This window comes from Notamacropus eugenii, chromosome 7 (genome assembly GCF_028372415.1).
Source record: "Notamacropus eugenii isolate mMacEug1 chromosome 7, mMacEug1.pri_v2, whole genome shotgun sequence".
NCBI classification, from domain to species: domain Eukaryota; kingdom Metazoa; phylum Chordata; class Mammalia; order Diprotodontia; family Macropodidae; genus Notamacropus; species Notamacropus eugenii.
Genome location: NC_092878.1, coordinates 158,082,095 through 158,099,072, shown reverse-complemented (window position 1 = coordinate 158,099,072; position 16,978 = coordinate 158,082,095). Strand labels below are relative to the sequence as shown.

Sequence of the window (16,978 nt, the reverse complement as noted above, 5' to 3'; positions counted from 1 at the left end):
CAAATCCAGGTCTCCTTATCTCTAAGGATGGCCCATTAGCCCCTGTATCATGTTGTTTCTTTCTAATACTACTTTTAATTCATCAGACACAATGTGTATATGAATTGCTTTCCCATTTAAATTTAGAAACAGAGAGAGTGATAAAGTAAAGTTGCTACCTAAGTAGCATCATTCAAATCCTAGAGCATTTGAAGTTAGCAAAGATCAGTGACTGACATTGTCTCACTCATTTCTCACAATGACTCTTTAATATGTGGGCTTCCCTTTTTGCAAATGAGGAAACTGAGTCCTGGAAATGATTTGTGCCTTCTGACTTAAATCTGAGTCAGGGTTGAAACCAGGACTTCTTAATTCCACATTAAGTGCTCTATCAATACACCCATGTTTAATTTAGATTGGTTAGCCATTAGTGATGTAAATAAATTGTCCTGTGTTTCATCTTCTAAATTCATTTTTTTTTGAACCTCAAACTCCTTTGTTGTCATTCTGAACAAGTTTCTCTATGCATGTCCAATTTAATTTTAGAGCATAATTTATAGTGTTTGGAGAGCTATATTAAGCATATTAGAGCCATATGGCCTTGGGGTTTTATCCACAAGAGATACTTTAGCAGTTGAATGAACCATGAAAATCAATATGTCTCTTCTTTTTACTTAATAGAGGGCACAGAACTTGAAAGAGGACTAGAACATTTTAGTATGCTGAACAAATGGAACCTCTTGTTTTTTGTTTGTAAAATCCTTCCCCAGCTGAGTTTATTTAGAGATGGCATCTAACCTGACAAGTGTACAATGAGATTTTTAATGTATATGTGATTGGTTTAAGAGAGGACTGTGAAATGCCTAGAGCAAGGAGAATGCTATGTAACTTTACAAAATATACTTAAAAGAGGCAGTGTGCTATAAAGAAAAGGGATGAGGTTTTCCAGTTCAAAGAATCACATTCAGATTGTAGCTCCAGTACTGAATTCTGCCCTTCAGGTTCCTCTATGGTAAAATTGGAACAATACTTGTGGTACTTATCACAAAGAATTATTTTGAGCAGAAAATTGTAAGCCACAAAGTCATGTAGAAAATGTAGTCTATAATTATCAACATTTCAATTATTTAGGATTCAACAGTAACAATACAGAATGGCTAGGAATACAATTTCAATATGCCTCCATTCTATTTGATACCTCCGAAGGAAATCATTGTCCTTCCTCTTCCTAAACTTTTACCTGCACTAACATGAATCAAACAAAGATTAGTTGCTGCCATGTTGTATTGTATATAAAATGGTGAGGGAAATAAAAATGTAGCAATTAAGGAAGAGCAAACAGAGCCTTTAGATTAATCAATCAATAGAAATTTATTAGTTCCTACTATGTGCTAGGTTCTGTGCTGAGCACTGGATAAAAAGAATCTGTCACTTGTACTTCTAAATGCAGAGGCACAATCAGATCATCCATGTGATCTCAATCCTTTGCCTCACCTCCCATCCAGCCCAGGACAATAACCAATTTCATATAAGTTATACATGTTCAGCCATGCAAAACATCTTACCACACTGGTCACGTTGTGAAAGAAGACACAGACGCAAAAAAAAAAGATAATGAAAAAAAAGAAAAATAAAGTGAAAAATAGTATTCAGTTACTTCTCTGCAGGTAGATAATATTTTTCATCAAGAGTTCTTTGGAACTGTCTTGGATGATTGTATCTCTGAGAATAGTTGAGTCATTCACATTTTATAACATACAATATCACTGCCACTACATACAGTGTCCTCCTAGGTGTGCTCACTTCACTTTGCATCAGGTCATAACAGTCTTTCAGGCTGTTCTGAAATCAGCCTGCTCATCATTTCTTATAGCAGAGTAATAATATTCCTTTACAATCCTATATTATATTTTGTTCAGCCATTCCTCAATTGATGGATTTCCCCCCAATTTCCAATTCCTTACCACAACAAAAAGAACTGCTATAAATATTTTCATAAAAAATAGGTCCTTTTCCCTTTTTTTGATCTTTTTGTGATACAGTCCTAGTGGTAGTAATATTGTTGAGTCAAAGGGTGTGAGCAATTTGATTGTCCTTTGAGCATAGTTGCAAATTATTCTTGAGAATGGTTAAATCAGTTCACAACTCCATCAAAAATGCATTGATATCCATTTTTTCACAAATCCCCTCCAACATTTATTATTTTTCTTTTCTCTCATATTAGACAATCTGATAGTTGTTTTAATTGCATCTCTCTAATCAATAGTGACTTAGACTATATTTTCATATAACTACAGATAGCTTTGATTTCTTCATCTGAAAAATGCTTGTTCATATCCTTTGACAATTTATCAATTGGTGAATGATTTGTATTCTTATAAATTTGAATAAATTATCTATGCATTTGAGAAGTGAGGTCTTTTTCAGGAAATTTATAAAGAATGATTTTCCAGCTTTCTGCTTTCCTTCTAATCCTCATTGCATTGGTTTTTGTTTGTGCAAAAACTTTTTAATTGAATGTAATCAAAATTGTCCATTTTATACCTAGTAATGCTCTCTATCTCTTGTTTTGTCATAAATTCTTTCCTTCTCCATAGATCTGACAGGTAAACTAGTTCTTGCTTTCCTAATTTGCTTATGCTATCACCCTTTATGTTCAAATCATGTACCCATTTTGATCTTTTCTTGGTATACAGTGTAAGATGTTGGTCTATACCTAGTTTCTGCCGTACCGTTTTCCAGTTTTCCCAGAATTTTTGTCAAATAGTGAGTTCTTGTTTAAAAGATGGGGTCTTTGGGTTTATTAAATGCCACATTGCTATGGCTATTTACTACTGAGTTATGTGTAAGTGATCCATCACTATGTCTTAACCAGTACTAGATAGTTTTGATGAAGACCACTTTATAAAACAATTTGAGATCTAGTACAGCTAGCTCACCTTCCTTCACATTTCTTTTCATTAGTTCTCTTGATATTCTTGGCTTTTTGTTCTTCCAAATGAATTTTGTTAAGACTTTTTCTAGCTCCATAAAATAATGTTTTGCTACTTTTATTAGTATGGCACTGAATACATAAATTAATTTTAAGTAGAATTCCATTCTTTATTTTATTGGCTCAGCCTACCCATGAACAACTTTATTTATGTGAAAAGTGTTTTGTAATTGTGCTCATATAGTTTCTGGGTTTTTCTTGGCAGGTAAGTTCCCGAATATTTTATATTATCTACTGTTATTTTAAATAGAATTTCTCTTTCTATCTCTTGCTGCTGATTCCTTTTGGCTAATATATAGAACTGCTGATGATTTATGTGGGTTTGTCTTCTATCTTACAACTTTAGTAAAGTTGTTAATTATTTCAGCTAGTTATTTTTATTTGGTTCACTAGTATTCTCTAAGTATACCATCATATCATCCGCAAAAAGTAATAGCTTTGTTTCTTCTTTGCCTATTCGAATTCCTTCAATTTCTTTTTCTTCTCTTATTGCGTTCTCTAACATTTCTAGTACAATATTGAATAACAATGGTGATAATGAACATTTCATCCTAGATCTTATTGGAAATGGTTCTACCTTATCCCCACTGCATATAATGCTTACTGATGGTTTTAGGTAGATGCTACTTATCATTTTTAAGGAAGACTCCATTTATTCCTATGTTCTCTAGTGTTTTTTTTTTTTAATACAAATGGGTGCTATATTTTGTCAAAAGCTTTTTCTGTATCTATTGAGATAATCATATGATTTTTGTTAGTTGTGTTATTGATATGGTCAATTACATTGATAGTTTTCCTAACATTGAACCAGCCCTACATTCTTGGTATAAATCCCACTTGGTCATAGTGTATGATCTTGGTGAATTTACTGTTTTCATTTTTGATACGGTTATTTGCCTTTATTCCATCTATGTTTAAATCAGATAAACTATTGGTTTATCTATTTTGTTGTTGTTTTTCAGAAAAACAGTTCTCACTATTATTTATTAGTTCAATGGTTCTATTACTTTTATTGATCTGTCCTTTAATTTTCAGGATTTCCAATTTGGTGTTTAATTGAAGATTTTTCATTTTTTTTCTAGCTTTTTAAGTTTCATGACAAATTCATTACATACCTCATTCTCTATTTCTTTAATGAAAACATTTAGAGAAATGAATTTTCCTTAAGTATCATTTTGGCTTTAACCCATAAATTTTGGTATATTATCTCATTGTTGTCATGCTCTTTAATGACGTTATTGTTTCTATGATTTGTTCTCTGACCCACTCATTCTTTAAGTTTAGATTATTTAGTTTCCAAATCCTTTTTAATCCAACTTTCTGTGGTCTTTGTTAGATATAATTCTTATTGCATCATGATCTGAAAAGAATGGATTTAATATTTCTGTCTTTTTGCATTTGATTTTGAGATTTTTATCCCCTAATACCTGCTCAAGTTTTGTGTGTCGCATATTTCTGAGAATAAGACATATTCTTCTCTATCCTCATTCAATTTTCTCCAGAGATCTATTATACCTTAATTTTTCACTTCAGCTGAAGTGTAATAAATTCTACTCCAGCCCTTTACCTTTACTCTGTGTGTTTCTCTCTACTTCAAATATGTCTCTAGTGAACAAGATATTTTAGAATTCTTATTTTTAATCCACTCTGCTATCCACTTCCATTTTATAAGTAAATTTTGCCGAGGTAGATCATTCAGTTATTTAAGATTCATTAATTAGTGACTGCAAGATTTCTACAACCTGCAGAACAAGAATACCTGAGATAAGAGGGAAAGGCCCAGGAATGTGTTTTCCATGATGCAGCTAATGATGACCTCATAACTCACCTTCATCATAACACAGCCCTTCATTGTTTGCCATACCTTAAGTCTTTCAGTAGTTTGGGGACCTGGCAATTCCTCAGGCTCTTTGAAGACATAAACTTCTAGGTAACACAACACAGACAAATAAGGAAACTTTATAAGTAATTCTCTGGTCCTCTTCTTTTCAGATACAATGTCCCATCTGGATCTCTAGTTCTCAATGGTGTAAAGACCATTTGAGGAATTATTAGCCCAGAAATCAGTTTTTCTTTTAAAAAGTTGAATAAAAGCACCCTCATAGGGTGAGGCTGGCACCCTGGTCACAGTTATTGGTAACTACTGTTGTCTTTATGTCTCTTGGATCAATTGCCCAAGTGTGCTGATAGTGGCAAAGTGGAGAAGATGAATTGTATCTATTTTGTAAAAGAGTCGTAAAGAAGGGGGGCTGTTACTAGCTAACACACATTGAGGTTGTCATAAAAAAGCATGGTCATTACAAATGTGATCCTGATCCATTAAGCACTCGTTACCTTGAGACAAAAAGCATAGTAAGGGGAAAGAAAAGAAAGAAGTATTGATTGAGTACCCATTATGTGCCAAGGCCTTTACTAAGTCTCTACAAATATCATTTCATTTAATCTTTACAACAGCCCTGGGGTGCTTGTACTATGTCCATTTTACAGACAAGGAAAAAGAGGTAAACTAGTTAAATGTCATATCCAGGATCACACAGTTATTCCATATCTGAGGCCAGATTTGAACTTGTCTTCCTGATTCTGGGTCCAGCACTCACTATGTGCTGCAGAGGATGAAACTGATGGCAGGAAGTTTAAATTAAAGTGATTTTCCCAAGGTCACTGAAGTAGTAAATAGCCAAGTCAAGGGATCTGATTAAGTCCTATGTACTTTCCAAGGACCCAACTGTTTACACTGCATATTGTCCTCAACAACCAATATTTTTAATGTCTGCTTCCAGTGGTTTTATCAACAAAATCTCAGGGACCCTTACAATAGCATGTTTCTTTGTAAAGACAAAAAAGATAATATAGTTTTCACAAGTCTTAATATCAGTTTCCATCTAAAAAACATTTACTTGTGCCATTCACAACCTTTATCACCTTCTGTAAGCTTAGAGGGTAAGAACTTACCAGCCTAATAAAAATTATTTCCAATGCTTTAAAAATGTTCAAATATGTTTTTATAATGAATTATTTGCCTTACCAAGTTGTCATTAGTACTTGAGAATATAATAGATTATTGTTAATGCTTCTGTATCCTTGGAAATTCTAGGCTCTTTAAAAAGATATAATGGTTGTATTTTGCCTCCAACATAAAACAAGTCTGGTAAATGGTCAAAGGATATGAACAGCATTTTTCAGATGAAGAAATCAAAGTTTTCTGTAGGCATATGGACAAGTGTTCTGAATCACTTTTGATTAGACAAATGCAAGTTAAAACAGTTCTTAAATACCACCTCATACCTATCAGATTGATGCAAATGACAAAAAAAGGAAAATGATTAATGTTAGAGAGGAATGAGAAAACTGGAGCACTGATGTACAGTTGGTGGAGTTGTAACCAATCCAACCATCCTGGAGAGCAACTTGGAACTATCCCCAAAGGACAACCAAACTTGCATGCTCTTTGAACCAGCAATACCACTACTAGGTCTGTATCCCAGAGATCACTAAAAAGGGAAAAGGAACCACATGTGCTTTCCTTTTCTAATTTCTGGATTTTCTTACCTGTGCATACCTTCTTAATGGTCAGTGCTACATCTTTCCCCTTGTGTGTCTCTTGCTTTATTAATGTTCGTATTTTTTTTTGTGTTTTAGAAGGTACTCCAATGCAGAAGCATTGTCTAGTCATGGAATTCATTCCCATTCTCAGTGATAAGATCAGACTTTCTCCATTGAAACTCCAGCTCCTCTTGCTTGTTCGCCAAACTATGAATTTGTGTAAGGACTCCATAGGCTATGGGTTTATTATTGATCCCCTTCTTGGTTGTTGTCTCTGTGCATTTCTGGGAGTCTCAGATATGATTCTTCTTTCTTTGAGGCTTCACTTTAAGTGTCTAACTTTGTGGATATACGTAGTTTTCTCCTTCCTCCAACCATTTTGTTTTTGTTTAAATTTCTTTTGATTACATTTGCAAGATACTTGGCAAAAAATTCTTATCATATTGTCTTAGGTGTACTTTATCTTTGGCCAGGAATCTGTCAACCATGGTCTAGAAATCCAAATTCCATTCTCAGATACTACCTTCTTGGTCACCTATGCACTGCTACTACTACTACTACTACTACTACTACTACTACTACTACACATAAACATATATAGATATCTGTGTGTATGTGTATACATACACACACACACACACATATATATACATATATATATACTTATATGTAGTTATTTTTTTCTCTTCATTACCCTTTTCCATTAATGTGCAACAAAAGGAAACCACAATCTATGCCCTTAAGATCCTAGGGTTCTTGGCCAAGATTTTGGCATTAGTTTTTAGGTTTCTTCCATTCATGTCATTGGTGCTCAAATAAATCAATAAAAATGGACAATTATAATCTATTTTGATAACAGAGTCTTTGGAGATTCTTTGTTATCTTTGGATGCTTTGATAAATTAACAAATCTCTTTATTATCAGATCAACAAAAGCTGCCCCCAGTTTCTGCTGAGCAGGGAATCACCATCTACTACCTTGCTTCTCTTTGTGATCTGCTTCTTACTATTATTTCTCAGATGATATCATCAATGGTTATACTATCTCATTTTTGAAATGACAAGTAGCTTGTTCCTTATCAGAGCACTCTGCTTCATTCTCTTTAGGGAAAGTGTCAAATCTATATTTAAGTTCTCATTATATATAAGTTCTTTTCCCTTCCTTTTTGTCGTAATGTAATCATGCTTTTCCATTCCCTAACATTCTGGCAAAGTTCAAATCTCTCCTTCTCTACCTACCATCTCTTTTTTATTGTTTGTTTATTTTCCCTGTGTAAGCTTTACTTCTATTTCCTCTAGTAACGCTTTATTTTCCCTAACCACCTGGAGTGTGGAGAGGTCTTCTTTTAATTTTTGACCTTATCTTCCTAACTGGGGATTAGCTTCCACCAGGACTACAGATAACAACTACTCAGTTGTGAAAGAAATGCAAACATCATGAACTCAAGGAAAGTCCCGGAACATTTTCTTGTATTTTCCATAATGGTCAAGATTTCCAACTTCATTTCTTAAGACTATTTGTGGGTATTTACACCACAAACTTAAGCACCTGGCTAAATTTTTTTCCTCCACACTACTGCTTCCTAACAACTTGACAACCACACTTAAATTCCTTTGCTTGTTTGACAACTATTTCACAGCCATAACAACATCCATTTCTCCCTGTGCCTTACCCCAATCTGCATTTTCGCCAGTTTGTTTCACTCAACTTTACATACTATAGTTAAGCCATAATATTTCTTTAATTGTTCCACAGACGTTTTTTCTTGCTCACTTTACCTTGTCTTAACAACTATTCATTCCTTATACTTCTTAGGTTACTCCTTTGAGTTCTATTCCTCATCGATTTTTTTCCTGTATCAGTCTAAACCTTTTATATCCTCCTTAATTTTCCTTGAACCCAAGTCTCTTATAATCTGAAAGTCAAATTTAGACCAGTTTCTTCGTTTAGAGGTTGTTTTCTAGATTTTCCCCAAATTATCCCATATTTTGCCAGATTGTTCCTCCCCAAAATTCAACCTTTGTCTTAATTCATGAGTATAAACCTTGTAAGTCACTTACATGATTTTCCAATTATTATTATTTGGCCCAACTTATTCTCCATTTTTCCATTCTTCCCATACCCTTCTCTCACAGAAGCCAGAAGTAACAATGAGAATGAAAACTATAGAAATGAGTCTGGACTGTTCCTGAACAGGAATTCCTTTGACTGGATCCTTATTTTAATATTAATGAATAGGATTTTCTAAGTACAAAGAATTTATTTTTTCTCTGTCCCACATTTGCCCTCCTATACCCTTCAATGAGATATAAAAAGAAAGAAAAACCTTTCACAACAAACATACAATCAAAGGAAACAAATTCCCATATCAATCATGTTCAAAATTTTACATCTGATGCTGAACATTGATTGAGTCCATCAATTCTCTGTCAGTCAGTGAGTAGCTCCACGCCTCAATATTTGTCCTCTGGCTTCATGTCTGAGCATCACGTTCCTGAATGTTCTTAAATCTTTCTAAGTGGTATATCTTTGCATAATTATTGTAAATTGTTCTGGCACTGTCATTTCACTGTTTCAGTAGAACAAGTTTTTCTAGGTTTCTCTGAAATTTCCCATTTTACCTTTTCTTGCTGACAAAAAGTATTTCACTATATTCATATTCCATCCCTATCAGTAGCCTTCACTTGAAGATTTCAAATAATAGCCATGAATTGGAAACAAATTATGTACTGAATGAAAGGGAATATGCTAAGTTATTTGTTTCCAGTTCAATCATAAATTGCTGCTGTGAAGAGTTTTGTACATGTAAGTTTTTCACAGTTCCTTTTCTCTCTTTAGAGTGTAGGCATAGTAATGGTATTGGTAGATATGAGGAGATTAAGAATTGCCAGAATGGTCAGACAAATTCACAGATCTACCAACAGTTCATTTATTCTTATGTTTGCTACTTTCAATTTTCTCATCTTTGTCCATCCAATGGATGCAAAATGGAACCTGTTGTTTTTATCTTCATTTCTCTTACTATTTAGTCACTAGATATTGTTTTTTATTTGTTAGGTGATATTTTACCTTTTTCCGTTTGAGAAATTTTTTTCATTCTTAAAAAAAGTTGTTTGGTAGTGACTCTTGCGATTTTAAATTGTTATCTATTCTCTATGTGACCCAAGCCTCAAAACCCATTCATCAGGTTACACTTCTATATCTTATATATCAGATTTTATCTCAGAAGGTTGGAAAATGTCATGTAAAGGATTCAGTGAAGGAACAGAAGACCTTCAATCTGTTAAAGACAGAATTTAGAAGTTAGAGGTCTTTAAGTATTTAAAAGACTGTCTTGTGAAATGGTAATTAAAGTTATTCTGACTCCGGAGGAAAGAGATCACAAGATTATTATTGGCTTTCATTTTTTTTTTTTGCTTAAATTGTATAATTTAGATGCATCTTGATTTGGGGGAGAGGGGAAAGGATGTTTTGGACCACAGCCATTTGATGCCTCTGTTCTCACCCTAACACTACCACCCTCTAAGACATAGTTAGAAAGATTGCAATAGCATAGAAAAGCATTTTATGCTGAGTATTATACCTACCACCCACACAGATGGTTCAAGAAAGAAGAGATGGTTCTTCCAGAATGTCTCTTTCTTGGTGCTTGGATAAATTATTTTAAGTTTACAGATGATCTAAGGCATTTGCAGAGACCAAGGAGACAACTTTGTTTTGCAGTCATCCTCCCCCCATGAATATTACAATCATTTGTGTTACATTTAAAATGATTAAGGGTGTACAGTTCACCTCCTTTCTGAAAAATGAAAAGTTAAAAGTAGTTATAATGGATGGTTGTTGATGGGGTGTAAATCCTACCATTTGTTCACAGGACAAAATTCAAATTGAGACATGGCTGCTATGGATCTAAAGCAATGTTTTTGAGACAAAATCAAGTGGGGTACTTTGTACTCAGACTTTTTTTTTTCAATTATACAAGACAAATAGTGTATCTTTATGTCTTACTTCTCAAGTAATGAGATTCCTAATAAAAACAATGTATCATAGTAGTATCATAATAGTAACAAGGATTGAATACTTCCAAATTGTACTCTTAATCATATCTCTAATGAAGACATACTGTTGGGATGTTAACATTTACTTGCAATTAAATGTTTCATTTGAAGGCACAGTTTCTTTAGGGTCATAGATTGAGAGCAGGAAGGGGCTTTAGTGGTTAATAAGTCCAGGCCCCTCAATGTAAAGATGAGGAAACTGAGGGACAAACAGAACTCAGAGTCACACTACTATTAGGTATATAAGGATTATCTCTAAAGAAATCTTCTTTAATTTTTTGGATATGTAAGATAAATATTGACATCAAAGAGACTGTTTAACTTCAAATAAATCAAATTCAGCTAGAAGAGTTAAATTTGAAAGTAAATTTATCGTGATTCTCCCACTCTTGTTAGGGGAGAGGGTGCCCAGATACAGAGACAATGAGATATTGCCAGATATTTCACTGAACACTGTTTCTTTTAGCTCTTATCTCATGTCAGGGAGCAGGAAAAAGCATATACTAAGCACCTACTGTGTGCCATGCACTGTGCTAAGTGCTTTACAAATCTCTCATTAGATGTTTCCAGCAATCCTGAGAAGCAGGTGGTGCTATTATCTCCGTTATCAAAATGAGGAAACTGAAGTAAAGAGAGATGAAGTGACTAGTGCAAAATTACAAAGCTAGTAAGAGTAGGGGACTTGATATGGACGCAGTTCCTCCTGACTGCACACTGTAGCTGCCTCAGGCATCCTTCAGACCTTCAATTTTGATTCCTGATAGCAAACCCTGAAGTATATAGAGTCAGCAACAATCTTATGGTTTCTCCTCCAATTATGCAATCCTTATACCACTCTTGATTGAGTATTCTTATACTCTATTAGTTAAAAGGGACTGAAGCCTTGGATTTCTACATTCTAGTTATCCAAAAGAAATCTGAGGTTTCTGAACCATTCACCTTTTCCAAGAACTGCCACTTTACACCCTGAAAATACAAAGTATTAAAAAAAAGAAAAGAAGACACTAAGGTAAGAGGTGAATTTCACTCATTTGTGGGATCAAACTCAGCTTTACATTTCCTGAAAAGGTCATAGTTAGGTGAATATATGTCAGTTTCTTGGGAATATTGATGAATATCACCATCCAGATTGTCTTGTTTTCTCCATAAATGATCACTTTGAACACAGTCTCCTTTTTTCCCTTCTTCTTCTTCCTATTTCTTCTTGAGTAATGAGTACAATACTAAATCATTCTTTATGTGTGGAAAGAATTTATTTTTTTACTTTAGAGAGGTGTGGTGAAAAAAATGTGCTCTCCCCTCTTACTTATCAAACAAACATTCTATTTTCATTCCTCTGTGTTTAGTTAAGGACAAGAAACTCAGAGTGTCAAAATTCCCAAAATCTAAGTATAATAAATTTTTATTAGGTCAGCTTCACTCATTCATTCAATTAATGGACATTCATTAGGAATGGGGCAGCTATGTGGTACAGAAGATAGAGCACTAGTGCAGGAGTCAGGAGGATCTGAGTTCAAATCTCACTTCAGACACCTGACACTCACTAGCCATGTGACCTTGGGCAAGCCACTTAACCCCAGTTGCTTCATTCTAGGTCATCTCTAGTCATCCTGATGAATATCTGGTCACTGGATTCAGATAACTCTGGAGAGGAAGGGAGGCTGTCACCTACACAGTCCTCCCTCACTCAAGAAAAGAAAACGAAGTCAAGTGCAAGTCATATCATCATTTCTCTGATGTCATGGTCTTCTTTGGCAATGAAGGATGAACACACATTCATTAGGAATACTGTATTTTTTTCACTCCCATTGCTGACCACAAACTGTCTCTACAAGAGAAGGGAAGACAAGGTCATAGATTTTGAAGCAGTGAAAGATTGCCTTTTTATCACTCAGAATAACAGTTTATTTGGCATTCTCAAGCTGTGTGTTACTGTATATTATTTGAGACTCAGGCCAAGCTCTAGAGCCAACTATACAGAGAAATATAAGATCAATTTCATTTTCTTAGGCAGTGGAGGGCAAACTGTGGAATGCTAACATGCATCCCCTGTCTTCTATTTCTTATGTATTTGAATAATTCTACCTATGTCAATATGTCTGAACTTTCAAAATGAAGTGAAACTATTCATTATACCTCAAAGTTATTCATCAGGAGTTTTGTTTCAGGTACCTGAAAATCCCCATCATATTGTTTGGGTTACATTAAAAGTCCCAGATGTTTTGTGTTTGATTTCCCATGATCGCATCTTTTAAGGTTGGCTGGGCATATTCAAAACTTGGGATGAGCCCAACTTTAATTGAATAAATGAGGCCTAAATGATCAAATCAATCTGGCTTGATTGTCCTACCTTACCTGGAGCCCTCATTTTATGAGTAGACTGGTGCTCAAAGAACTAACACGATAAATTATCTGTTAAACTATTTGCTGTTCTTAGTCAGGACATTCCATTCTATGACTCCATGCTATTGTCCAGCCTGCCTCCTCCAACTTACAGAATCCCTAGCTTCCTTTAAATTTCTGCGTAAGCGCTACCTCTTGAATGAGACCTATACTGATTGAGGTAATTACAAGTAATCTCCCCCCATTCATTTACTTATTATATACTTTGCATATATTGTATATTCACTGATCTGTGTACTTAGTGTTTCACCCAACAGAATGTATGCTTCTTGAAAGCAGAGATTCTGTTACTTGTGACTTTGCTTCCTAAATGTCTAGCCCAGTGCATGACATACAGATGTTCATTAAGTGAATGAATGAATGAAGCTGACATTAAAAAATTATAACATTTAGATTTTTCCAGACAAGTATAAATGTAATGCGAATTTTGACACATTGAGTTTCTTATCTTTCAACTAAACAGAGAGGAATGGAAATAGAATATTCATTTGATCTGTAAGATGGTAAAGTATTGTTTTTCCCAAATCTCTTTAAACTAAAAAAGCTTCCCCAAAACACACAAAAGCCATGCAATGGCTAAAGCTAAGTCCACCAAAAAAGGAGACAGATACAACACACAAAATGAAATCATCATGAAATGATATAAGAAACTTGAAATGCTTAGAATTTCCACTCATTGTACTTACAGCCTAACCAAACCAGGTTGATCTGGGAAACTGATCAGGGGCCTTTGCTCTCCCAATGAAGTTGACTCTGGGAAGGAACCTTGCCAGGGACCCACAAATCCCATTACCAGAAGACTGAGTACTTCTACAAACAATAGGCTGTCCAGTAGTGGATGGAAGAAAGGCCAAGAGTGATGAGCAAAGGCAAAGAAATTGTGTTCCTGTGGTTACATGAAAAACACTGAAGAGCAAAAAGGGAATGAATTAATGAATATATAAATGCATCTATAAATAAAGTGAGTAAATAAATAAATGAATAGTCAGGCCAATATATAAATCAATAGATAGATCAAGCAGATTAAAACAACAAAAAAGACTAATACAGAAGGGAAAAATTATTAAAAATCAAGAAGTTATAATGTTAAACAATTATTATATTATAAAAGAATATGAATAAAAAACAACCTGCTTAAAAGAGAAATCCATAAACTTCCAAAAGGTCATGAATCAACATGATCCAGAAGAACAGAAGTATGTCTTAAAAATAGGTAGTAGGATGACAGTACAGAAATTAGAGTTGTCAGTGCAGAATCATAGCAGGTAAGCAATAAAACATAAAACTTATGGTATACAATAGTTGTTTCTGACAAAGAAGATGTTCTGAATGAGAGAATGATAGATTTGGAACTCAAGTGCATAAATACTGGTAAATTTGGGAGACACAAAAGACAATAATTTCCCTAAGAACACAGCAGTCAATTGATCGATTAACAAGTATTTACTAAGTGCTATGTGCCAGGTATTGATGATAAAAAAGTAAAAAAGAAAGTCTACACACAAGAAACATGTGCATGAATTATGTTGAAGTAAAAATGACTGACATTGAAGACAGAATGCTTTTAATTAAGTAAGAGTTATAGATCTCCCAGAAGAACCTGATAAAAATATATGAGTTCCATATCTTAGGAAAGAATGCAAGAAAACTTCACAGAGAAATACTGATTGATTGAATCCATAGATTGCTGCCAGGGAAAGTCTTTACACTTAAAATGTCAAGATATATAATGGTTAACCTTCAAAAATTCAAATTAAAAGATTTTGTAAGTAGCCAGGAGAATGGATTTCAGTTATGAAGTCACATCAGTCTGAATAACTTTATTTTACTCTCCAAGCATAATATATTGCAAAAGAAGGATGGAATATGATAGTTCAAATAGCAAGGAAGTTCAGGTTACACTCCAAAATAACCTAGTCTGCAAATCTAAACCTTATCTTCAATGAAAAACAATGCACATTTAGAGCAAGAGAGAAATGTGAAATGTTCTTTAAAACAGAAGAGAATATAATAGAATGTTTGATCCGAACATATTCGAGGTAAGAGAAACACAAGAAATGCAAATATGCATATACATTTCCAAATACAAGAAATGTAAATATAATAATGCATAAAGAAATGCATTATCAAGAAAAGAATAATCAGTGAATCGAATCTTCTTAAGTAAGAGTATTAAATAAACTAGACTGAAGGATTAAATAATAAAAAGGGACCATCAAGAGACAAAAATATATATAAAGCACTAAAGACTTAAGGAAATTTTGAAGAATCAGGTCAAGAGAAAGAGTGAAAATTCACATTCTTATTCTGTGGACTAAATTCCCCTACTGAATCTCTCTCTCTCTCTCTCTCTCTCTCTCTCTCTCTCTCTCTCTCTCTCTCTCTCTCTCTCTCTCTCTCTCTCTCTCCCATATCTCTCTGTCTTTATCTCTCTGTCTCTCTGTCTCTCTCTGTCTCTCTCTCACTCTCTTTCATACACATACCCCCCCCCACACACACACACACTCACACACACACATAAAGATGTAGATACAGGCATATTGATGTAGATATGACACCCTTCTCAGTCAACAGTCTTCCCTTACATAGATACCTCTCTGCTTAGAAAGATACACAGAGACAAAAAGACAAAGTAACTCAGAGAGAAGTAGCTCAAATAAGGAGGGGGGAAGGGATAGGGAGAGTTATAATACAGTTCTATCCAATCTAAGAGGGAGAAAAGACAGAGATTAACTTAATCCCTCAAAAACTGCATATGCCTGTAGGAGTGATAATAAAAAAATAAGAAGAAGAATCATTTGTATATGAATGAGGGGAAATTATTAGGTACATGTTGACTTAGAAGGTTATCATTAAATTATGTTTCTATTTTGATGCTAAAAGATCTAAAAGTTTGTGGAAATGGACTGGGCTAGGAAGAAGAAATCCACCAAGAAAGTGCCTTCCCCAAATAAGGTTTGTGCTTCCCAGGGCTGCATTCTACCCCAGAAGAGTGTAAGAGTTTCCAGAGACAGATAGCAGCCAAGTAGGGAGGGCACCTGGAAACAGAAAGGATGTGACAATGGCTCATCATTTTTTCAGTACCAGAAGATATAGTTGGTCTGGGCTGAGGTCAACTTAATTTGTCAAAGGCAATTATCTTACTATTTGCATACTGACTGAGGGTATTCATAGGAGCAGTTGTGGATTGTGATACAGGAAGGGAGTAGGACTAGTACAAATCACTTTTGGGACATAGACTGATTTTAGCAATAAAATAGGATATCCTTTGGGAGTGTATGCTTCCTATAGTGTAGTATGGACCCCAAAGAGACCCTAATTAAAAAACAACTTAAATGAAAATTTACTAAATAAGCGTACACCAAAGGGAAGATAGGATAAAATCTGTTAATTCAATAAAATGAAAATGAGAGAAGTAAGACTTCTCTCCTGCCCTTTAACCAAGATTTCCCATGTATTTTTTATCATTCTCCCCCTTGCTCTGAAGTCACCAAGTATTAGAATGTGTAGATTTAATTCAGAGGATCTTTGTGAGTTCTTCATAGGATATTTTTACCTATTCATCCTCAAAAGCAATGATGCTGAAGTTTCACGTTCATCATTTTGTAAATACTCATCAGTGCTTTTTATTGCCTATAGACGCATAGTAAAACCATATCCTTTCTTTGTGTCTACAAAAAAATACTTGAGAGAGTCAGACAGGATAGAAGGGCCAAAAAGTTTGATGTGGTCAGTCAGAATAAACATTCATTTAGCACCTACTATGTGCCAGGCACTTTGCTGAGCACTGGGGATACAAAGAAAGAGGAAATGCAGCCCTTGCCCTCAAGGTGTACAAAGTCTAATGGCAGACATAACTTATAAATGACAATGTTCAAAAAGTCATATAAAGGATAAATAGGAAGTAATTAAGAGAAGGAAGGAATTAGAATCAGAAGTGATTGGAAAAGACATTTTGTAGAATGCAGTATTTGAACTGGTATTGGAAGAATGTCAAGAAAAA

The 16,978-nt window shown here is 34.4% G+C and overlaps 1 pseudogene; it reads right to left on the bottom strand.

The window, feature by feature from the left end:
- Window positions 1-4,833, bottom strand: part of LOC140514788 (C-1-tetrahydrofolate synthase, cytoplasmic-like) — a 43,817-nt pseudogene extending 38,984 nt beyond the window's left edge.
- Between the last annotated feature and the right edge of the window lie 12,145 nt (window positions 4,834-16,978).